Below are 23913 nucleotides of genomic sequence, written 5' to 3'. Positions count from 1 at the left end.
CACACCAGGGCCTGTGGCTCTTGCTCAGGCCACTCACATCACACCAGGCCCTGCGCTTCTGGCCGAGGCCATCTTCACCAAACCAGGCCCTGTGCTGCTAGCTGTGGCCATGTACAACACACCAGGCCCTGTGCTGGTTCCTGAGGCCATCTTCAACAATCCAGGGCCTGTGCTGTTAGATAAATGCTAAACTGAGCCTTTGGGTTAGGGTATTATGCAAACATGCAGGTATGGTTAAAGGATTGTCTTCGTAACTTCAGGTACTTGCCACCTAATCAGTTGAATCCATAAATTGAGACATTTTGCTGGGGCCAGCAGCTTACGGCCATACCACCCTGAGCACGCCCGAACTCGTCTGATCTCGGAAGCTAAGCAGGGCTGGGCTTGGTTAGTACTTGGATGGGAGACTACCTGGGAATACCTGGTGCTGTAAGCCTTTCATTTTCATGTCATTGAACCGCTTTTGATCCAGAGAAGGGGTGTATTAAAAGACCAAAAGCAGCTGCCCATTAATGAGGGCACATTAACGACATTGCTTTTGGCTGTTTTCCAATGTCTTGTGCTGCTAGCTGATGCCACCTACACCACACCAGGGCCTGAGTGACCGGCTGGGGCCACTTACACCACATCAGGGCCTGTGGCTGCTGGCTGAGGCCACTTACACCACACCAGGGCCTGTGGCTGCTGGCTGAGGCCACTTACACCACACCAGGGCATTAGTTGCTATTGAGGCCAATTACACCACACCAGGGTCTGTGGCTCTTGCTCAGGCCACTTACACCACACCAGGGCCTGTGGCACTGGCTGAGGCCACTTACACCACACCAGGGCCTGTGGCTGCTGGCTGAGGCCACTTACACCACACCAGGGCCTGTGGCTGCTGGCTGAGGCCACTTACACCACACCAGGGCCTGTGGCTGCTGGCTGAGGCCACTTACACCACACCAGGGCATTAGTTGCTATTGAGGCCACTTACACCACACCAGGGCCTGTGGCTGCTGGCTGAGGCCACCTACACCACACCAGGGCATTAGTTGCTATTGAGGCCAATTACACCACACCAGGGTCTGTGGCTCTTGCGCAGGCCACTTACACCACACCAGGGCCTGTGGCACTGGCTGAGGCCACTTACACCACACCAGGGCCTGTGGCTCTGGCTGAGGCCACTTACACCACACCAGGGCCTGTGGCTGCTGGCTGAGGCCACTTACACCACACCAGGGCCTGTGGCTGCTGGCTGAGGCCACTTACACCACACCAGTGCCTGTGGCTTCTGGCTGAGGCCACTTACACCACACCAGGGCCTTAGTTGCTATTGAGGCCAATTACACCACACCAGGGTCTGTGGCTCTTGCTCAGGCCACTTACACCACACCAGGGCCTGTGGCACTGGCTGAGGCCACTTACACCACACCAGGGCCTGTGGCTGCTGGCTGAGGCCACTTACACCACACCAGTGCCTGTGGCTGCTGGCTGAGGCCACTTACACCACACCAGGGCATTAGTTGCTATTGAGGCCCCTTACACCACACCAGGGCCTGTGGCACTGGTTGAGGCCACTTACACCACACCAGGGCCTGTGGCTGCTGGCTGAGGCCACCTACACCACACCAGGGCATTAGTTGCTATTGAAGCCAATTACACCACACCAGGGTCTGTGACTCTTGCTCAGGCCACTTACACCACACCAGGGCCTGTGGCACTGGCTGAGGCCACTTACACCACACCAGGGCCTGTGGCTGCTGGCTGAGGCCACTTACACCACACCAGGGCCTGTGGCTCCTGGCTGAGGCCACCTACACCACACCAGGGCATTAGTTGCTAATGAGGCCAATTACACCACACCAGGGTCTGTGGCTCTTGCTCAGGCCACTTACACCACACCAGGGCCTGTGGCTCTGGCTGAGGCCACTTACACCACACCAGGGCCTGTGGCTGCTGGCTGAGGCCACTTACACCACACCAGGGCCTGTGGCTGCTGGCTGAGGCCACTTACACCACACCAGTGCCTGTGGCTTCTGGCTGAGGCCACTTACACCACACCAGGGCCTTAGTTGCTATTGAGGCCAATTACACCACACCAGGGTCTGTGGCTCTTGCTCAGGCCACTTACACCACACCAGGGCCTGTGGCACTGGCTGAGGCCACTTACACCACACCAGGGCCTGTGGCTGCTGGCTGAGGCCACTTACACCACACCAGTGCCTGTGGCTGCTGGCTGAGGCCACTTACACCACACCAGGGCATTAGTTGCTATTGAGGCCCCTTACACCACACCAGGGCCTGTGGCACTGGTTGAGGCCACTTACACCACACCAGGGCCTGTGGCTGCTGGCTGAGGCCACCTACACCACACCAGGGCCTGTGGCTGCTGGCTGAGGCCACTTACACCACACCAGGGCCTGTGGCTGCTGGCTGAGGTCACTTACACCACACCAGGGCCTGTGGCTGCTGGCTGAGGGCACTTACACCACACCAGTGCCTGTGGCTTCTGGCTGAGGCCACTTACACCACACCAGGGCCTGTGGCAGCTGGCTCAGGCCACTTACACCACACCAGGGCCTGTGGCTGCTGGCTGAGGCCACTTACACCACACCAGGGCCTGTGGCTGCTGGCTGAGGCCACTTACACCACACCAGTGCCTGTGGCTGCTGGCTGAGGCCACTTACACCACACCAGGGCATTAGTTGCTATTGAGGCCCCTTACACCACACCAGGGCCTGTGGCACTGGCTGAGGCCACTTACACCACACCAGGGCCTGTGGCTGCTGGCTGAGGCCACCTACACCTCACCAGGGCATTAGTTGCTATTGAGGCCAATTACACCACACCAGGGTCTGTGGCTCTTGCTCAGGCCACTTACACCACACCAGGGCCTGTGGCACTGGCTGAGGCCACTTACACCACACCAGGGCCTGTGGCTCTGGCTGAGGCCACTTACACCACACCAGGGCCTGTGGCTGCTGGCTGAGGCCACTTACACCACACCAGTGCCTGTGGCTTCTGGCTGAGGCCACTTACACCACACCAGGGCCTGTGGCTCTTGCTCAGGCCACTCACATCACACCAGGCCCTGCGCTTCTGGCCGAGGCCATCTTCACCAAACCAGGCCCTGTGCTGCTAGCTGTGGCCATGTACAACACACCAGAACCTGTGCTGGTTCCTGAGGCCATCTTCAACAATCCAGGGCCTGTGCTGTTAGATAAATGCTAAACTGAGCCTTTGGGTTAGGGTATTATGCAAACATGCAGGTATGGTTAAAGGATTGTCTTCGTAACTTCAGGTACTTGCCACCTAATCAGTTGAATCCTTAAATTGAGACATTGTGCTGGGGCCAGCAGCTTACGGCCATACCACCCTGAGCACGCCCGACCTCGTCTGATCTCGGAAGCTAAGCAGGGCTGGGCTTGGTTAGTACTTGGATGGGAGACTGCCTGGGAATACCTGGTGCTGTAAGCCTTTCATTTTCATGTCATTGAATCGCTTTTGATCCAGAGAAGGGGTGTATTAAAAGACCAAAAGCAGCTGCCCATTAATGAGGGCACATTAACGACATTGCTTTTGGCTGTTTTCCAATGTCTTGTGCTGCTAGCTGATGCCACCTACACCACACCAGGGCCTGAGTGACCGGCTGGGGCCACTTACACCACATCAGGGCCTGTGGCTGCTGGCTGAGGCCACTTACACCACACCAGGGCCTGTGGCTGCTGGCTGAGGCCACTTACACCACACCAGGGCCTGTGGCTGCTGGCTGAGGCCACCTACACCACACCAGGGCCTTAGTTGCTATTGAGGCCAATTACACCACACCAGGGTCTGTGGCTCTTGCTCAGGCCACTTACACCACACCAGGGCCTGTGGCTGCTGGCTGAGGCCACTTACACCACACCAGGGCATTAGTTGCTATTGAGGCCACTTACACCACACCAGGGCCTGTGGCTGCTGGCTGAGGCCACTTACACCACACCAGGGCCTGTGGCTCTGGCTGAGGCCACTTACACCACACCAGGGCCTGTGGCTGCTGGCTGAGGCCACTTACACCACACCAGGGCCTGTGGCTGCTGGCTGAGGCCACTTACACCACACCAGGGCCTGTGGCTGCTGGCTGAGGCCACTTACACCACACCAGTGCCTGTGGCTTCTGGCTGAGGCCACTTACACCACACCAGGGCCTGTGGCTCTTGCTCAGGCCACTCACATCACACCAGGCCCTGCGCTTCTGGCCGAGGCCATCTTCACCAAACCAGGCCCTGTGCTGCTAGCTGTGGCCATGTACAACACACCAGAACCTGTGCTGGTTCCTGAGGCCATCTTCAACAATCCAGGGCCTGTGCTGTTAGATAAATGCTAAACTGAGCCTTTGGGTTAGGGTATTATGCAAACATGCAGGTATGGTTAAAGGATTGTCTTCGTAACTTCAGGTACTTGCCACCTAATCAGTTGAATCCATAAATTGAGACATTGTGCTGGGGCCAGCAGCTTACGGCCATACCACCCTGAGCACGCCCGACCTCGTCTGATCTCGGAAGCTAAGCAGGGCTGGGCTTGGTTAGTACTTGGATGGGAGACTACCTGGGAATACCTGGTGCTGTAAGCCTTTCATTTTCATGTCATTGAACCGCTTTTGATCCAGAGAAGGGGTGTATTAAAAGACCAAAAGCAGCTGCCCATTAATGAGGGCACATTAACGACATTGCTTTTGGCTGTTTTCCAATGTCTTGTGCTGCTAGCTGATGCCACCTACACCACACCAGGGCCTGAGTGACCGGCTGGGGCCACTTACACCACATCAGGGCCTGTGGCTGCTGGCTGAGGCCACTTACACCACACCAGGGCCTGTGGCTGCTGGCTGAGGCCACTTACACCACACCAGGGCCTGTGGCTGCTGGCTGAGGCCACCTACACCACACCAGGGCCTTAGTTGCTATTGAGGCCAATTACACCACACCAGGGTCTGTGGCTCTTGATCAGGCCACTTACACCACACCAGGGCCTGTGGCTGCTGGCTGAGGCCACTTACACCACACCAGGGCATTAGTTGCTATTGAGGCCACTTACACCACACCAGGGCCTGTGGCTGCTGGCTGAGGCCACCTACACCACACCAGGGCATTAGTTGCTATTGAGGCCAATTACACCACACCAGGGTCTGTGGCTCTTGCTCAGGCCACTTACACCACACCAGGGCCTGTGGCACTGGCTGAGGCCACTTACACCACACCAGGGCCTGTGGCTCTGGCTGAGGCCACTTACACCACACCAGGGCCTGTGGCTGCTGGCTGAGGCCACTTACACCACACCAGGGCATTAGTTGCTATTGAGGCCCCCTACACCACACCAGGGCCTGTGGCACTGGCTGAGGCCACTTACACCACACCAGGGCCTGTGGCTGCTGGCTGAGGCCACCTACACCACACCAGGGCATTAGTTGCTATTGAGGCCAATTACACCACACCAGGGTCTGTGACTCTTGCTCAGGCCACTTACACCACACCAGGGCCTGTGGCACTGGCTGAGGCCACTTACACCACACCAGGGCCTGTGGCTGCTGGCTGAGGCCACTTACACCACACCAGGGCCTGTGGCTGCTGGCTGAGGTCACTTACACCACACCAGGGCCTGTGGCTGCTGGCTGAGGCCACTTACACCACACCAGGGCATTAGTTGCTATTGAGGCCCCTTACACCACACCAGGGCCTGTGGCACTGGCTGAGGCCACTTACACCACACCAGGGCCTGTGGCTGCTGGCTGAGGCCACCTACACCACACCAGGGCATTAGTTGCTATTGAGGCCAATTACACCACACCAGGGTCTGTGGCTCTTGCTCAGGCCACTTACACCACACCAGGGCCTGTGGCACTGGCTGAGGCCACTTACACCACACCATGGCCTGTGGCTCTGGCTGAGGCCACTTACACCACACCAGGGCCTGTGGCTGCTGGCTGAGGCCATTTACACCACACCAGGGCCTGTGGCTGCTGGCTGAGGCCACTTACACCACACCAGGGACTGTGGCTGCTGGCTGAGGCCACTTACACCACACCAGTGCCTGTGGCTTCTGGCTGAGGCCACTTACACCACACCAGGGCCTGTGGCTCTTGCTCAGGCCACTCACATCACACCAGGCCCTGCGCTTCTGGCCGAGGCCATCTTCACCAAACCAGGCCCTGTGCTGCTAGCTGTGGCCATGTACAACACACCAGGCCCTGTGCTGGTTCCTGAGGCCATCTTCAACAATCCAGGGCCTGTGCTGTTAGATAAATGCTAAACTGAGCCTTTGGGTTAGGGTATTATGCAAACATGCAGGTATGGTTAAAGGATTGTCTTCGTAACTTCAGGTACTTGCCACCTAATCAGTTGAATCCATAAATTGAGACATTGTGCTGGGGCCAGCAGCTTACGGCCATACCACCCTGAGCACGCCTGACCTCGTCTGATCTCGGAAGCTAAGCAGGGCTGGGCTTGGTTAGTACTTGGATGGGAGACTGCCTGGGAATACCTGGTGCTGTAAGCCTTTCATTTTCATGTCATTGAACCGCTTTTGATCCAGAGAAGGGGTGTATTAAAAGACCAAAAGCAGCTGCCCATTAATGAGGGCACATTAACGACATTGCTTTTGGCTGTTTTCCAATGTCTTGTGCTGCTAGCTGAGGCCACCTACACCACACCAGGGCCTTAGTTGCTATTGAGGCCAATTACACCACACCAGGGTCTGTGGCTCTTGCTCAGGCCACTTACACCACACCAGGGCCTGTGGCTGCTGGCTGAGGCCACTTACACCACACCAGGGCATTAGTTGCTATTGAGGCCACTTACACCACACCAGGGCCTGTGGCACTGGCTGAGGCCACTTACACCACACCAGGGCCTGTGGCTGCTGGCTGAGGCCACCTACACCACACCAGGGCATTAGTTGCTATTGAGGCCAATTACACCACACCAGGGTCTGTGACTCTTGCTCAGGCCACTTACACCACACCAGGGCCTTTGGCACTGGCTGAGGCCACTTACACCACACCAGGGCCTTTGGCACTGGCTGAGGCCACTTACACCACACCAGGGCCTGTGGCTGCTGGCTGAGGCCACTTACACCACACCAGGGCCTGTGGCTGCTGGCTGAGGTCACTTACACCACACCAGGGCCTGTGGCAGCTGGCTCAGGCCACTTACACCACACCAGGGCCTGTGGCTGCTGGCTGAGGCCACTTACACCACACCAGGGCCTGTGGCTGCTGGCTGAGGCCACTTACACCACACCAGTGCCTGTGGCTGCTGGCTGAGGCCACTTACACCACACCAGGGCATTAGTTGCTATTGAGGCCCCTTACACCACACCAGGGCCTGTGGCACTGGCTGAGGCCACTTACACCACACCAGGGCCTGTGGCTGCTGGCTGAGGCCACCTACACCTCACCAGGGCATTAGTTGCTATTGAGGCCAATTACACCACACCAGGGTCTGTGGCTCTTGCTCAGGCCACTTACACCACACCAGGGCCTGTGGCACTGGCTGAGGCCACTTACACCACACCAGGGCCTGTGGCTGCTGGCTGAGGCCACTTACACCACACCAGGGCCTGTGGCTGCTGGCTGAGGCCACTTACACCACACCAGTGCCTGTGGCTTCTGGCTGAGGCCACTTACACCACACCAGGGCCTGTGGCTCTTGCTCAGGCCACTCACATCACACCAGGCCCTGCGCTTCTGGCCGAGGCCATCTTCACCAAACCAGGCCCTGTGCTGCTGGCTGTGGCCATGTACAACACACCAGGCCCTGTGCTGGTTCCTGAGGCCATCTTCAACAATCCAGGGCCTGTGCTGTTAGATAAATGCTAAACTGAGCCTTTGGGTTAGGGTATTATGCAAACATGCAGGTATGGTTAAAGGATTGTCTTCGTAACTTCAGGTACTTGCCACCTAATCAGTTGAATCCATAAATTGAGACATTGTGCTGGGGCCAGCAGCTTACGGCCATACCACCCTGAGCACGCCCGACCTCGTCTGATCTCGGAAGCTAAGCAGGGCTGGGCTTGGTTAGTACTTGGATGGGAGACTACCTGGGAATACCTGGTGCTGTAAGCCTTTCATTTTCATGTCATTGAACCGCTTTTGATCCAGAGAAGGGGTGTATTAAAAGACCAAAAGCAGCTGCCCATTAATGAGGGCACATTAACGACATTGCTTTTGGCTGTTTTCCAATGTCTTGTGCTGCTAGCTGATGCCACCTACACCACACCAGGGCCTGAGTGACCGGCTGGGGCCACTTACACCACATCAGGGCCTGTGGCTGCTGGCTGAGGCCACTTACACCACACCAGGGCCTGTGGCTGCTGGCTGAGGCCACTTACACCACACCAGAGCATTAGTTGCTATTGAGACCAATTACACCACACCATGGTCTGTGGCTCTTGCTCAGGCCACTTACACCACACCAGGGCCTGTGGCACTGGCTGAGGCCACTTACACCACACCAGGGCCTGTGGCTGCTGGCTGAGGCCACCTACACCACACCAGGGCCTTAGTTGCTATTGAGGCCACTTACACCACACCAGGGCCTGTGGCAGTGGCTGAGGCCACTTACACCACACCAGGGCCTGTGGCTGCTGGCTGAGGCCAGTTACACCACACCAGGGCATTAGTTGCTATATAGGTCACTTACACCACACCAGGGCCTGTGGCACTGGCTGAGGCCACTTACACCACACCAGGGCCTGTGGCTCTGGCTGAGGCCACTTACACCACACCAGGGCCTGTGGCTGCTGGCTGAGGCCACTTACACCACACCAGGGCCTGTGGCTGCTGGCTGAGGCCACTTACACCACACCAGGGCCTGTGGCTGCTGGCTGAGGCCACTTACACCACACCAGTGCCTGTGGCTTCTGGCTGAGGCCACTTACACCACACCAGGGCCTGTGGCTCTTGCTCAGGCCACTCACATCACACCAGGCCCTGCGCTTCTGGCCGAGGCCATTTTCACCAAACCAGGCCCTGTGCTCCTAGCTGTGGCCATGTACAACACACCAGGCCCTGTGCTGGTTCCTGAGGCCATCTTCAACAATCCAGGGCCTGTGCTGTTAGATAAATGCTAAACTGAGCCTTTGGGTTAGGGTATTATGCAAACATGCAGGTATGGTTAAAGGATTGTCTTCGTAACTTCAGGTACTTGCCACCTAAATAGTTGAATCCATAAATTGAGACATTGTGCTGGGGCCAGCAGCTTACGGCCATACCACCCTGAGCACGCCCGACCTCGTCTGATCTCGGAAGCTAAGCAGGGCTGGGCTTGGTTAGTACTTGGATGGGAGACTACCTGGGAATACCTGGTGCTGTAAGCCTTTCATTTTCATGTCATTGAACAGCTTTTGATCCAGAGAAGGGGTGTATTAAAAGACCAAAAGCAGCTGCCCATTAATGAGGGCACATTAACGACATTGCTTTTGGCTGTTTTCCAATGTCTTGTGCTGCTAGCTGATGCCACCTACACCACACCAGGGCCTGAGTGACCGGCTGGGGCCACTTACACCACATCAGGGCCTGTGGCTGCTGGCTGAGGCCACTTACACCACACCAGGGCCTGTGGCTGCTGGCTGAGGCCACTTACACCACACCAGGGCATTAGTTGCTATTGAGGCCAATTACACCACACCAGGGTCTGTGGCTCTTGCTCAGGCCACTTACACCACACCATGGCCTGTGGCACTGGCTGAGGCCACTTACACCACACCAGGGCCTGTGGCTGCTGGCTGAGGCCACTTACACCACACCAGGGCATGTGGCTGCTGGCTGAGGTCACTTACACCACACCAGTGCCTGTGGCTGCTGGCTGAGGGCACTTACACCACACCAGTGCCTGTGGCTTCTGGCTGAGGCCACTTACACCACACCAGGGCCTGTGGCTGCTGGCTGAGGTCACTTACACCACACCAGTGCCTGTGGCTGCTGGCTGAGGGCACTTACACCACACCAGTGCCTGTGGCTTCTGGCTGAGGCCACTTACACCACACCAGGGCCTGTGGCTCTTGCTCAGGCCACTTACACCACACCAGGGCCTGTGGCACTGGCTGAGGCCACTTACACCACACCAGGGCCTGTGGCTGCTGGCTGAGGCCACCTACACCACACCAGGGCATTAGTTGCTATTGAGGCCAATTACACCACACCAGGGTCTGTGACTCTTGCTCAGGCCACTTACACCACACCAGGGCCTGTGGCACTGGCTGAGGCCACTTACACCACACCAGGGCCTGTGGCTGCTGGCTGAGGCCACTTACACCACACCATGGCCTGTGGCTGCTGGCTGAGGCCACTTACACCACACCAGGGCCTGTGGCTGCTGGCTGAGGGCACTTACACCACACCAGTGCCTGTGGCTGCTGGCTGAGGGCACTTACACCACACCAGGGCCTGTGGCTGCTGGCTGAGGCCACCTACACCACACCAGGGCATTAGTTGCTATTGAGGCCAATTACACCACACCAGGGTCTGTGGCTCTTGCTCAGGCCACTTACACCCCACCAGGGCCTGTGGCACTGGTTGAGGCCACTTACACTATACCAGGGCCTGTGGCTCTGGCTGAGGCCACTTACACCACACCAGGGCCTGTGGCTGCTGGCTGAGGCCACTTACACCACACCAGGGCCTGTGGCTGCTGGCTGAGGCCACTTACACCACACCATGGCCTGTGGCTGCTGGCTGAGGCCACTTACACCACACCAGGGCCTGTGGCTGCTGGCTGAGGCCACTTACACCACACCAGGGCCTGTGGCTGCTGGCTGAGGGCACTTACACCACACCAGTGCCTGTGGCTCTTGCTCAGGCCACTTACACCACACCAGGGCCTGTGGCTGCTGGCTGAGGCCACTTACACCACACCAGGGCCTATGGCTGCTGGCTGAGGGCACTTACACCACACCAGTGCCTGTGGCTGTTGGCTGAGGCCACTTACACCACACCAGGGCATTAGTTGCTATTGAGGCCCCTTACACCACACCAGGGCCTGTGGCACTGGCTGAGGCCACTTACACCACACCAGGGCCTGTGGCTGCTGGCTGAGGCCACCTACACCAGACCAGGGCATTAGTTGCTATTGAGGCCAATTACACCACACCAGGGTCGGTGGCTCTTGCTCAGGCCACTTACACCACACCAGGGCCTGTGGCACTGGCTGAAGTCACTTACACCACACCAGGGCCTGTGGCTGCTGGCTGAGGCCACTTACACCACACCAGTGCCTGTGGCTTCTGGCTGAGGCCACTTACACCACACCACGGCCTTATTTGCTTCTGAGGCCACTTACACCACACCAGGGCCTGTGGCTCTGGATGAGGCCACTTACACCACACCAGGGCCTTAGTTGCTATTGAGGCCAATTACACCACACCAGGGCCTGTGGCTCTTGCTCAGGCCACTTACACCACACCAGGGCCTGTGGCTGCTGGCTGAGGCCACTTACACCACACCAGTGCCTGTGGCTTCTGGCTGAGGCCACTTACACCACACCAAGGCCTGTGGCTGCTGGCTGAGGCCACTTACACCACACCAGGGTCTGTGGCTCTTGCTCAGGCCACTTACACCACACCAGGGCCTGTGGCTCCTGGCTGAGGCCACATACACCACAATACGGCCTTATTTGCTTCTGAGGCCACTTACACCACACCAGGGCCTGTGGCTGCTGGCTGAGGCCACTTACACCACACCAGGGCATTAGTTGCTATTGAGGCCAATTACACCACACGAGGGTCTGTGGCTCTTGCTCAGGCCACTTACACCACACCAGGGCCTGTGGCACTGGCTGAGGCCACTTACACCACACCAGGGCCTGTGGCTGCTGGCTGAGGCCACCTACACCACACCAGGGCATTAGTTGCTATTGAGGCCAATTACACCACACCAGGGTCTGTGACTCTTGCTCAGGCCACTTACACCACACCAGTGCCTGTGGCACTGGCTGAGGCCACTTACACCACACCAGGGCCTGTGGCTGCTGGCTGAGGCCACTTACACCACACCAGGGCCTGTGGCTGCTGGCTGAGGTCACTTACACCACACCAGGGCCTGTGGCTGCTGGCTGAGGGCACTTACACCACACCAGTGCCTGTGGCTTCTGGCTGAGGCCACTTACACCACACCAGGGCCTGTGGCTCTTGCTTGGGCCACTTACACCACACCAGGGCCTGTGGCTGCTGGCTGAGGCCACTTACACCACACCAGGGCCTGTGGCTGCTGGCTGAGGCCACTTACACCACACCAGGGCCTGTGGCTGCTTGTTGAGGGCACTTACACCACACCAGTGCCTGTGGCTGCTGGCTGAGGCCACTTACACCACACCAGGGCATTAGTTGCTATTGAGGCCCCTTACACCACACCAGGGCCTGTGGCACTGGCTGAGGCCACTTACACCACACCAGGGCCTGTGGCTGCTGGCTGAGGCCACTTACACCACACCAGGGCCTTAGTTGCTATTGAGGCCAATTACACCACACCAGGGCCTGTGGCTGCTGGCTGAGGCCACTTACACCACACCAGGGCCTGTGGCTGCTGGCTGAGGCCACTTACAGCACACAAGGGCCTGTGGCTGCTGGCTGAGGCCACCTACACCACACCAGGGCCTGTGGCTTCTGGCTGAGGCCACTTACACCACACCAGGGCCTGTGGCTCTTGCTCAGGCCACTCATATCACACCAGACCCTGTGCTTCTGGCCGAGGCCATCTTCACCAAACCTGGCCCTGTGCTGCTTGCTGTGGCCATGTACAACACACCAGGCCCTGTGCTGGTTCCTGAGGCCATCTTCAACAATCCAGGGCCTGTGCTGTTAGATAAATGCTAAACTGAGCCTTTGGGTTAGGGTATTATGCAAAAATGCAGGTATGGTTAAAGGATTGTCTTCGTAACTTCAGGTACTTGCCACCTAATCAGTTGAATCCATAAATTGAGACATTGTGCTGGGGCCAGCAGCTTACGGCCATACCACCCTGAGCACGCCCGACCTCGTCTGATCTCGGAAGCTAAGCAGGGCTGGGCTTGGTTAGTACTTGGATGGGAGACCGCCTGGGAATACCTGGTGCTGTAAGCATTTCATTTTCATGTCACTGAACCACTTTTGATCCAGAGAAGGGGTGTATTAAAAGACCAAAAGCAGCTGCCCATTAATGAGGGCACATTAACGACATTGCTTTTGGCTGTTTTCCAATGTCTTGTGCTGCTAGCTGATGCCACCTACACCACACCAGGGCCTGAGTGACCGGCTGGGGCCACTTACACCACATCAGGGCCTGTGGCTGCTGGCTGAGGCCACTTACACCACACCAGGGCCTGTGGCTGCTGGCTGAGGCCACTTACACCACACCAGGGCCTGTGGCTGCTGGCTGAGGCCACCTACACCACACCAGGGCCTTAGTTGCTATTGAGGCCAATTACACCACACCAGGGTCTGTGGCTCTTGCTCAAGCCACTTACACCACACCAGGGCCTGTGGCTGCTGGCTGAGGCCACTTACACCACACCAGGGCATTAGTTGCTATTGAGGCCACTGACACCACACCAGGGCCTGTGGCTGCTGGCTGAGGCCACCTACACCACACCAGGGCATTAGTTGCTATTGAGGCCAATTACACCACACCAGGGTCTTTGGCTCTTGCTCAGGCCACTTACACCACACCAGGGCCTGTGGCAGTGGCTGAGGCCACTTACACCACACCAGGGCCTGTGGCTCTGGCTGAGGCCACTTACACCACACCAGGGCCTGTGGCTGCTGGCTGAGGCCACTTACACCACACCAGGGCCTGTGGCTGCTGGCTGAGGCCACTTACACCACACCAGGGCCTGTGGCTGCTGGCTGAGGCCACTTACACCACACCAGTGCCTGTGGCTTCTGGCTGAGGCCACTTACACCACACCAGGGCCTGTGGCTCTTGCTCAGGCCACTCACATCACACCAGGCCCTGCGCTTCTGGCCGAGGCCATCTTCACCAAACCAGGCCCTGTGCTGCTAGCTGTGGCCATGTACAACACACCAGGCCCTGTGCTGGTTCCTGAGGCCATCTTCAACAATCCATGGCCTGTGCTGTTAGATAAATGCTAAACTGAGCCTTTGGGTTAGGGTATTATGCAAACATGCAGGTATGGTTAAAGGATTGTCTTCGTAACTTCAGGTACTTGCCACCTAATCAGTTGAATCCATAAATTGAGACATTGTGCTGGGGCCAGCAGCTTACGGCCATACCACCCTGAGCACGCCCGACCTCGTCTGATCTCGGAAGCTAAGCAGGGCTGGGCTTGGTTTGTACTTGGATGGGAGACTACCTGGTGCTGTAAGCCTTTCATTTTCATGTCATTGAACCGCTTTTGATCCAGAGAAGGGGTGTATTAAAAGACCAAAAGCAGCTGCCCATTAATGATGGCACATTAACGACATTGCTTTTGGCTGTTTTCCAATGTCTTGTGCTGCTAGCTGATGCCACCTACACCACACCAGGGCCTGAGTGACCGGCTGGGGCCACTTACACCACATCAGGGCCTGTGGCTGCTGGCTGAGGCCACTTACACCACACCAGGGCCTGTGGCTGCTGGCTGAGGCCACTTACACCACACCAGGGCATTAGTTGCTATTGAGGCCAATTACACCACACCAGGGTCTGTGGCTCTTGCTCAGGCCACTTACACCACACCAGGGCCTGTGGCACTGGCTGAGGCCACTTACACCGCACCAGGGCCTGTGGCTGCTGGCTGAGGCCACCTACACCACACCAGGGCATTAGTTGCTATTGAGGCCAATTACACCACACCAGGGTCTGTGACTCTTGCTCAGGCCACTTACACCACACCAGGGCCTGTGGCACTGGCTGAGGCCACTTACACCACACCAGGGCCTGTGGCTGCTGGCTGAGGCCACTTACACCACACCAGGGCCTGTGGCTGCTGGCTGAGGTCACTTACACCACACCAGGGCCTGTGGCTGCTGGCTGAGGGCACTTACACCACACCAGTGCCTGTGGCTTCTGGCTGAGGCCACTTACACCACACCAGGGCCTGTGGCTCTTGCTCAGGCCACTTACACCACACCAGGGCCTGTGCTGCTGGCTGAGGCCACTTACACCACACCAGGGCCTGTGGCTGCTGGCTGAGGCCACTTACACCACACCAGGGCCTGTGGCTGCTGGCTGAGGGCACTTACACCACACCAGTGCCTGTGGCTGCTGGCTGAGGCCACTTACACCACACCAGGGCATTAGTTGCTATTGAGGCCCCTTACACCACACCAGGGCCTGTGGCACTGGCTGAGGCCACTTACACCACACCAGGGCCTGTGGCTGCTGGCTGAGGCCACCTACACCACACCAGGGCATTAGTTGCTATTGAGGCCAATTACACCACACCAGGGTCTGTGGCTCTTGCTCAGGCCACTTACACCACACCAGGGCCTGTGGCACTGGCTGAGGCCACTTACACTACACCAGGGCCTGTGGCTCTGGCTGAGGCCACTTACACCACACCAGGGCCTGTGGCTGCTGGCTGAGGCCACTTACACCACACCAGGGCCTGTGGCTGCTGGCTGAGGCCACTTACACCACACCAGGGCCTGTGGCTGCTGGCTGAGGCCACTTACACCACACCAGGGCCTGTGGCTGCTGGCTGAGGCCACCTACACCACACCAGGGCCTTAGTTGCTATTGAGGCCAATTACACCACAACAGGGTCTGTGGCTCTTGCTCAGGCCACTTACACCACACCAGGGCCTGTGGCACTGGCTGAGGCCACTTACACCACACCAGGACCTGTGGCTCTGGCTGAGGCCACTTACACCACACCAGGGCCTGTGGCTGCTGGCTGAGGCCACTTACACCACACCAGGGCCTGTGGCTGCTGGCTGAGGCCACTTACACCACACCAGGGCCTGTGGCTGCTGGCTGAGGCCACTTACACCACACCAGGGCCTGTGGCTGCTGGCTGAGGCCACTTACACCACACCAGGGCCTGTGGCACTGGCTGAGGCCACTTACACCACACCAGGACCTGTGGCTCTGGCTGAGGCCACTTACACCACACCCGGACCTGTGGCTCTGGCTGAGGCCACTTACACCACACCAGGGCCTGTGGCTGCTGGCTGAGGCCACTTACACCACACCAGGGCATTAGTTGCTATTGAGGCCACTTACACCACACCAGGGCCTGTGGCTGCTGGCTGAGGCCACCTACACCACACCAGGGCATTAGTTGCTATTGAGGCCAATTACACCACACCAGGGTCTGTGGCTCTTGCTCAGGCCACTTACACCACACCAGGGCCTGTGGCACTGGCTGAGGCCACTTACACCACACCAGGGCCTGTGGCTCTGGCTGAGGCCAATTACACCACACCAGGGCCTGTGGCTGCTGGCTGAGGCCACTTACACCACACCAGGGCCTGTGGCTTCTGGCTGAGGCCACTTACACCACACCAGGGCCTGTGGCACTGGCTGAGGCCACTTACACCACACCAGGACCTGTGGCTCTGGCTGAGGCCACTTACACCACACCAGGGCCTGTGGCTGCTGGCTGAGGCCACTTACACCACACCAGGGCCTGTGGCTCTTGCTCAGGCCACTTACACCACACCAGGGCCTGTGGCTCTTGCTCAGGCCACTCATATCACACCAGGCCCTGCGCTTCTGGCCGAGGCCATCTTCACCAAACCAGGCCCTGTGCTGCTAGCTGTGGCCATGTACAACACACCAGGCCCTGTGCTGGTTCCTGAGGCCATCTTCAACAATCCAGGGCCTGTGCTGTTAGATAAATGCTAAACTGAGCCTTTGGGTTAGGGTATTATGCAAACATGCAGGTATGGTTAAAGGATTGTCTTCGTAACTTCAGGTACTTGCCACCTAATCAGTTGAATCCATAAATTGAGACATTGTGCTGGGGCCAGCAGCTTACGGCCATACCACCCTGAGCACGCCCGACCTCGTCTGATCTCGGAAGCTAAGCAGGGCTGGGCTTGGTTAGTACTTGGATGGGAGACTACCTGGGAATACCTGGTGCTGTAAGCCTTTCATTTTCATGTCATTGAACCGCTTTTGATCCAGAGAAGGGGTGTATTAAAAGACCAAAAGCAGCTGCCCATTAATGAGGGCACATTAACGACATTGCTTTTGGCTGTTTTCCAATGTCTTGTGCTGCTAGCTGATGCCACCTACACCACACCAGGGCCTGAGTGACCGGCTGGGGCCACTTACACCACATCAGGGCCTGTGGCTGCTGGCTGAGGCCACTTACACCACACCAGGGCCTGTGGCTGCTGGCTGAGGCCACTTACACCACACCAGGGCCTGTGGCTGCTGGCTGAGGCCACCTACACCACACCAGGGCCTTAGTTGCTATTGAGGCCAATTACACCACACCAGGGTCTGTGGCTCTTGCTCAGGCCACTTACACCACACCAGGGCCTGTGGCTGCTGGCTGAGGCCACTTACACCACACCAGGGCATTAGTTGCTATTGAGGCCACTTACACCACACCAGGGCCTGTGGCTGCTGGCTGAGGCCACCTACACCACACCAGGGCATTAGTTGCTATTGAGGCCAATTACACCACACCAGGGTCTGTGGCTCTTGCTCAGGCCACTTACACCACACCAGGGCCTGTGGCACTGGCTGAGGCCACTTACACCACACCAGGGCCTGTGGCTCTGGCTGAGGCCACTTACACCACACCAGGGCCTGTGGCTGCTGGCTGAGGCCACTTACACCACACCAGGGCATTAGTTGCTATTGAGGCCCCCTACACCACACCAGGGCCTGTGGCACTGGCTGAGGCCACTTACACCACACCAGGGCCTGTGGCTGCTGGCTGAGGCCACCTACACCACACCAGGGCATTAGTTGCTATTGAGGCCAATTACACCACACCAGGGTCTGTGACTCTTGCTCAGGCCACTTACACCACACCAGGGCCTGTGGCACTGGCTGAGGCCACTTACACCACACCAGGGCCTGTGGCTGCTGGCTGAGGCCACTTACACCACACCAGGGCCTGTGGCTGCTGGCTGAGGTCACTTACACCACACCAGGGCCTGTGGCTGCTGGCTGAGGCCACTTACACCACACCAGGGCATTAGTTGCTATTGAGGCCCCTTACACCACACCAGGGCCTGTGGCACTGGCTGAGGCCACTTACACCACACCAGGGCCTGTGGCTGCTGGCTGAGGCCACCTACACCACACCAGGGCATTAGTTGCTATTGAGGCCAATTACACCACACCAGGGTCTGTGGCTCTTGCTCAGGCCACTTACACCACACCAGGGCCTGTGGCACTGGCTGAGGCCACTTACACCACACCATGGCCTGTGGCTCTGGCTGAGGCCACTTACACCACACCAGGGCCTGTGGCTGCTGGCTGAGGCCATTTACACCACACCAGGGCCTGTGGCTGCTGGCTGAGGCCACTTACACCACACCAGGGACTGTGGCTGCTGGCTGAGGCCACTTACACCACACCAGTGCCTGTGGCTTCTGGCTGAGGCCACTTACACCACACCAGGGCCTGTGGCTCTTGCTCAGGCCACTCACATCACACCAGGCCCTGCGCTTCTGGCCGAGGCCATCTTCACCAAACCAGGCCCTGTGCTGCTAGCTGTGGCCATGTACAACACACCAGGCCCTGTGCTGGTTCCTGAGGCCATCTTCAACAATCCAGGGCCTGTGCTGTTAGATAAATGCTAAACTGAGCCTTTGGGTTAGGGTATTATGCAAACATGCAGGTATGGTTAAAGGATTGTCTTCGTAACTTCAGGTACTTGCCACCTAATCAGTTGAATCCATAAATTGAGACATTGTGCTGGGGCCAGCAGCTTACGGCCATACCACCCTGAGCACGCCCGACCTCGTCTGATCTCGGAAGCTAAGCAGGGCTGGGCTTGGTTAGTACTTGGATGGGAGACTGCCTGGGAATACCTGGTGCTGTAAGCCTTTCATTTTCATGTCATTGAACCGCTTTTGATCCAGAGAAGGGGTGTATTAAAAGACCAAAAGCAGCTGCCCATTAATGAGGGCACATTAACGACATTGCTTTTGGCTGTTTTCCAATGTCTTGTGCTGCTAGCTGATGCCACCTACACCACACCAGGGCCTGAGTGACCGGCTGGGGCCACTTACACCACATCAGGGCCTGTGGCTGCTGGCTGAGGCCACTTACACCACACCAGGGCCTGTGGCTGCTGGCTGAGGCCACTTACACCACACCAGAGCATTAGTTGCTATTGAGACCAATTACACCACACCATGGTCTGTGGCTCTTGCTCAGGCCACTTACACCACACCAGGGCCTGTGGCACTGGCTGAGGCCACTTACACCACACCAGGGCCTGTGGCTGCTGGCTGAGGCCACCTACACCACACCAGGGCCTTAGTTGCTATTGAGGCCACTTACACCACACCAGGGCCTGTGGCAGTGGCTGAGGCCACTTACACCACACCAGGGCCTGTGGCTGCTGGCTGAGGCCAGTTACACCACACCAGGGCATTAGTTGCTATATAGGTCACTTACACCACACCAGGGCCTGTGGCACTGGCTGAGGCCACTTACACCACACCAGGGCCTGTGGCTCTGGCTGAGGCCACTTACACCACACCAGGGCCTGTGGCTGCTGGCTGAGGCCACTTACACCACACCAGGGCCTGTGGCTGCTGGCTGAGGCCACTTACACCACACCAGGGCCTGTGGCTGCTGGCTGAGGCCACTTACACCACACCAGTGCCTGTGGCTTCTGGCTGAGGCCACTTACACCACACCAGGGCCTGTGGCTCTTGCTCAGGCCACTCACATCACACCAGGCCCTGCGCTTCTGGCCGAGGCCATTTTCACCAAACCAGGCCCTGTGCTCCTAGCTGTGGCCATGTACAACACACCAGGCCCTGTGCTGGTTCCTGAGGCCATCTTCAACAATCCAGGGCCTGTGCTGTTAGATAAATGCTAAACTGAGCCTTTGGGTTAGGGTATTATGCAAACATGCAGGTATGGTTAAAGGATTGTCTTCGTAACTTCAGGTACTTGCCACCTAAATAGTTGAATCCATAAATTGAGACATTGTGCTGGGGCCAGCAGCTTACGGCCATACCACCCTGAGCACGCCCGACCTCGTCTGATCTCGGAAGCTAAGCAGGGCTGGGCTTGGTTAGTACTTGGATGGGAGACTACCTGGGAATACCTGGTGCTGTAAGCCTTTCATTTTCATGTCATTGAACAGCTTTTGATCCAGAGAAGGGGTGTATTAAAAGACCAAAAGCAGCTGCCCATTAATGAGGGCACATTAACGACATTGCTTTTGGCTGTTTTCCAATGTCTTGTGCTGCTAGCTGATGCCACCTACACCACACCAGGGCCTGAGTGACCGGCTGGGGCCACTTACACCACATCAGGGCCTGTGGCTGCTGGCTGAGGCCACTTACACCACACCAGGGCCTGTGGCTGCTGGCTGAGGCCACTTACACCACACCAGGGCATTAGTTGCTATTGAGGCCAATTACACCACACCAGGGTCTGTGGCTCTTGCTCAGGCCACTTACACCACACCATGGCCTGTGGCACTGGCTGAGGCCACTTACACCACACCAGGGCCTGTGGCTGCTGGCTGAGGCCACTTACACCACACCAGGGCATGTGGCTGCTGGCTGAGGTCACTTACACCACACCAGTGCCTGTGGCTGCTGGCTGAGGGCACTTACACCACACCAGTGCCTGTGGCTTCTGGCTGAGGCCACTTACACCACACCAGGGCCTGTGGCTGCTGGCTGAGGTCACTTACACCACACCAGTGCCTGTGGCTGCTGGCTGAGGGCACTTACACCACACCAGTGCCTGTGGCTTCTTGCTGAGGCCACTTACACCACACCAGGGCCTGTGGCTCTTGCTCAGGCCACTTACACCACACCAGGGCCTGTGGCACTGGCTGAGGCCACTTACACCACACCAGGGCCTGTGGCTGCTGGCTGAGGCCACCTACACCACACCAGGGCATTAGTTGCTATTGAGGCCAATTACACCACACCAGGGTCTGTGACTCTTGCTCAGGCCACTTACACCACACCAGGGCCTGTGGCACTGGCTGAGGCCACTTACACCACACCAGGGCCTGTGGCTGCTGGCTGAGGCCACTTACACCACACCATGGCCTGTGGCTGCTGGCTGAGGCCACTTACACCACACCAGGGCCTGTGGCTGCTGGCTGAGGGCACTTACACCACACCAGTGCCTGTGGCTGCTGGCTGAGGGCACTTACACCACACCAGGGCCTGTGGCTGCTGGCTGAGGCCACCTACACCACACCAGGGCATTAGTTGCTATTGAGGCCAATTACACCACACCAGGGTCTGTGGCTCTTGCTCAGGCCACTTACACCCCACCAGGGCCTGTGGCACTGGTTGAGGCCACTTACACTATACCAGGGCCTGTGGCTCTGGCTGAGGCCACTTACACCACACCAGGGCCTGTGGCTGCTGGCTGAGGCCACTTACACCACACCAGGGCCTGTGGCTGCTGGCTGAGGCCACTTACACCACACCAGTGCCTGTGGCTTCTGGCTGAGGCCACTTACACCACACCAGGGCCTGTGGCTCTTGCTCAGGCCACTCACATCACACCAGGCCCTGCGCTTCTGGCCGAGGCCATCTTCACCAAACCAGGCCCTGTGCTGCTAGCTGTGGCCATGTACAACACACCAGGCCCTGTGCTGGTTCCTGAGGCCATCTTCAACAATCCATGGCCTGTGCTGTTAGATAAATGCTAAACTGAGCCTTTGGGTTAGGGTATTATGCAAACATGCAGGTATGGTTAAAGGATTGTCTTCGTAACTTCAGGTACTTGCCACCTAATCAGTTGAATCCATAAATTGAGACATTGTGCTGGGGCCAGCAGCTTACGGCCATACCACCCTGAGCACGCCCGACCTCGTCTGATCTCGGAAGCTAAGCAGGGCTGGGCTTGGTTTGTACTTGGATGGGAGACTACCTGGTGCTGTAAGCCTTTCATTTTCATGTCATTGAACCGCTTTTGATCCAGAGAAGGGGTGTATTAAAAGACCAAAAGCAGCTGCCCATTAATGATGGCACATTAACGACATTGCTTTTGGCTGTTTTCCAATGTCTTGTGCTGCTAGCTGATGCCACCTACACCACACCAGGGCCTGAGTGACCGGCTGGGGCCACTTACACCACATCAGGGCCTGTGGCTGCTGGCTGAGGCCACTTACACCACACCAGGGCCTGTGGCTGCTGGCTGAGGCCACTTACACCACACCAGGGCATTAGTTGCTATTGAGGCCAATTACACCACACCAGGGTCTGTGGCTCTTGCTCAGGCCACTTACACCACACCAGGGCCTGTGGCACTGGCTGAGGCCACTTACACCGCACCAGGGCCTGTGGCTGCTGGCTGAGGCCACCTACACCACACCAGGGCATTAGTTGCTATTGAGGCCAATTACACCACACCAGGGTCTGTGACTCTTGCTCAGGCCACTTACACCACACCAGGGCCTGTGGCACTGGCTGAGGCCACTTACACCACACCAGGGCCTGTGGCTGCTGGCTGAGGCCACTTACACCACACCAGGGCCTGTGGCTGCTGGCTGAGGTCACTTACACCACACCAGGGCCTGTGGCTGCTGGCTGAGGGCACTTACACCACACCAGTGCCTGTGGCTTCTGGCTGAGGCCACTTACACCACACCAGGGCCTGTGGCTCTTGCTCAGGCCACTTACACCACACCAGGGCCTGTGCTGCTGGCTGAGGCCACTTACACCACACCAGGGCCTGTGGCTGCTGGCTGAGGCCACTTACACCACACCAGGGCCTGTGGCTGCTGGCTGAGGGCACTTACACCACACCAGTGCCTGTGGCTGCTGGCTGAGGCCACTTACACCACACCAGGGCATTAGTTGCTATTGAGGCCCCTTACACCACACCAGGGCCTGTGGCACTGGCTGAGGCCACTTACACCACACCAGGGCCTGTGGCTGCTGGCTGAGGCCACCTACACCACACCAGGGCATTAGTTGCTATTGAGGCCAATTACACCACACCAGGGTCTGTGGCTCTTGCTCAGGCCACTTACACCACACCAGGGCCTGTGGCACTGGCTGAGGCCACTTACACTACACCAGGGCCTGTGGCTCTGGCTGAGGCCACTTACACCACACCAGGGCCTGTGGCTGCTGGCTGAGGCCACTTACACCACACCAGGGCCTGTGGCTGCTGGCTGAGGCCACTTACACCACACCAGGGCCTGTGGCTGCTGGCTGAGGCCACTTACACCACACCAGGGCCTGTGGCTGCTGGCTGAGGCCACCTACACCACACCAGGGCCTTAGTTGCTATTGAGGCCAATTACACCACAACAGGGTCTGTGGCTCTTGCTCAGGCCACTTACACCACACCAGGGCCTGTGGCACTGGCTGAGGCCACTTACACCACACCAGGACCTGTGGCTCTGGCTGAGGCCACTTACACCACACCAGGGCCTGTGGCTGCTGGCTGAGGCCACTTACACCACACCAGGGCCTGTGGCTGCTGGCTGAGGCCACTTACACCACACCAGGGCCTGTGGCTGCTGGCTGAGGCCACTTACACCACACCAGGGCCTGTGGCTGCTGGCTGAGGCCACTTACACCACACCAGGGCCTGTGGCACTGGCTGAGGCCACTTACACCACACCAGGACCTGTGGCTCTGGCTGAGGCCACTTACACCACACCCGGACCTGTGGCTCTGGCTGAGGCCACTTACACCACACCAGGGCCTGTGGCTGCTGGCTGAGGCCACTTACACCACACCAGGGCATTAGTTGCTATTGAGGCCACTTACACCACACCAGGGCCTGTGGCTGCTGGCTGAGGCCACCTACACCACACCAGGGCATTAGTTGCTATTGAGGCCAATTAC

At 58.1% G+C, this 23913-nt stretch overlaps 10 non-coding genes and 2 pseudogenes across 10 annotated transcripts; all 12 read left to right on the top strand.

Moving 5' to 3' along the window:
* The first annotated feature begins 317 nt into the window (after positions 1-317).
* On the top strand, positions 318-436 carry LOC145426701 (5S ribosomal RNA). Its single transcript, XR_013907413.1, has one exon. It is a non-coding gene; the product is annotated as a 5S ribosomal RNA (ribosomal RNA).
* A 2904-nt stretch (positions 437-3340) lies between these two features.
* Positions 3341-3459, top strand: LOC145426542 (5S ribosomal RNA). The gene has a single exon (XR_013907252.1). It is a non-coding gene; the product is annotated as a 5S ribosomal RNA (ribosomal RNA).
* A 1019-nt stretch (positions 3460-4478) lies between these two features.
* LOC145427826 (5S ribosomal RNA) lies at positions 4479-4597 on the top strand. Its single transcript, XR_013908368.1, has one exon. It is a non-coding gene; the product is annotated as a 5S ribosomal RNA (ribosomal RNA).
* A 1800-nt stretch (positions 4598-6397) lies between these two features.
* LOC145426837 (5S ribosomal RNA) lies at positions 6398-6516 on the top strand. The gene has a single exon (XR_013907556.1). It is a non-coding gene; the product is annotated as a 5S ribosomal RNA (ribosomal RNA).
* Positions 6517-7964: 1448 nt separating this feature from the next.
* LOC145427824 (5S ribosomal RNA) lies at positions 7965-8083 on the top strand. The gene has a single exon (XR_013908366.1). It is a non-coding gene; the product is annotated as a 5S ribosomal RNA (ribosomal RNA).
* A 1134-nt stretch (positions 8084-9217) lies between these two features.
* On the top strand, positions 9218-9336 carry LOC145427823 (5S ribosomal RNA). The gene has a single exon (XR_013908365.1). It is a non-coding gene; the product is annotated as a 5S ribosomal RNA (ribosomal RNA).
* A 3619-nt stretch (positions 9337-12955) lies between these two features.
* Positions 12956-13074, top strand: LOC145426311 (5S ribosomal RNA). Its single transcript, XR_013907020.1, has one exon. It is a non-coding gene; the product is annotated as a 5S ribosomal RNA (ribosomal RNA).
* Positions 13075-14209: 1135 nt separating this feature from the next.
* LOC145427469 (5S ribosomal RNA) lies at positions 14210-14318 on the top strand (annotated as a pseudogene).
* A 2589-nt stretch (positions 14319-16907) lies between these two features.
* LOC145427822 (5S ribosomal RNA) lies at positions 16908-17026 on the top strand. Its single transcript, XR_013908364.1, has one exon. It is a non-coding gene; the product is annotated as a 5S ribosomal RNA (ribosomal RNA).
* Positions 17027-18826: 1800 nt separating this feature from the next.
* LOC145426541 (5S ribosomal RNA) lies at positions 18827-18945 on the top strand. The gene has a single exon (XR_013907251.1). It is a non-coding gene; the product is annotated as a 5S ribosomal RNA (ribosomal RNA).
* A 1134-nt stretch (positions 18946-20079) lies between these two features.
* LOC145427821 (5S ribosomal RNA) lies at positions 20080-20198 on the top strand. Its single transcript, XR_013908363.1, has one exon. It is a non-coding gene; the product is annotated as a 5S ribosomal RNA (ribosomal RNA).
* Positions 20199-21888: 1690 nt separating this feature from the next.
* On the top strand, positions 21889-21997 carry LOC145427468 (5S ribosomal RNA; annotated as a pseudogene).
* The last annotated feature ends 1916 nt before the right edge of the window (positions 21998-23913 follow it).

Source organism: Astatotilapia calliptera, chromosome 3 (assembly GCF_964374335.1).
Source record: "Astatotilapia calliptera chromosome 3, fAstCal68.1, whole genome shotgun sequence".
NCBI lineage: Eukaryota > Metazoa > Chordata > Actinopteri > Cichliformes > Cichlidae > Astatotilapia > Astatotilapia calliptera.
The sequence above is the reverse complement of the archived record's forward strand: the minus strand, read 5'-3'. Positions and strand labels throughout refer to the sequence as shown.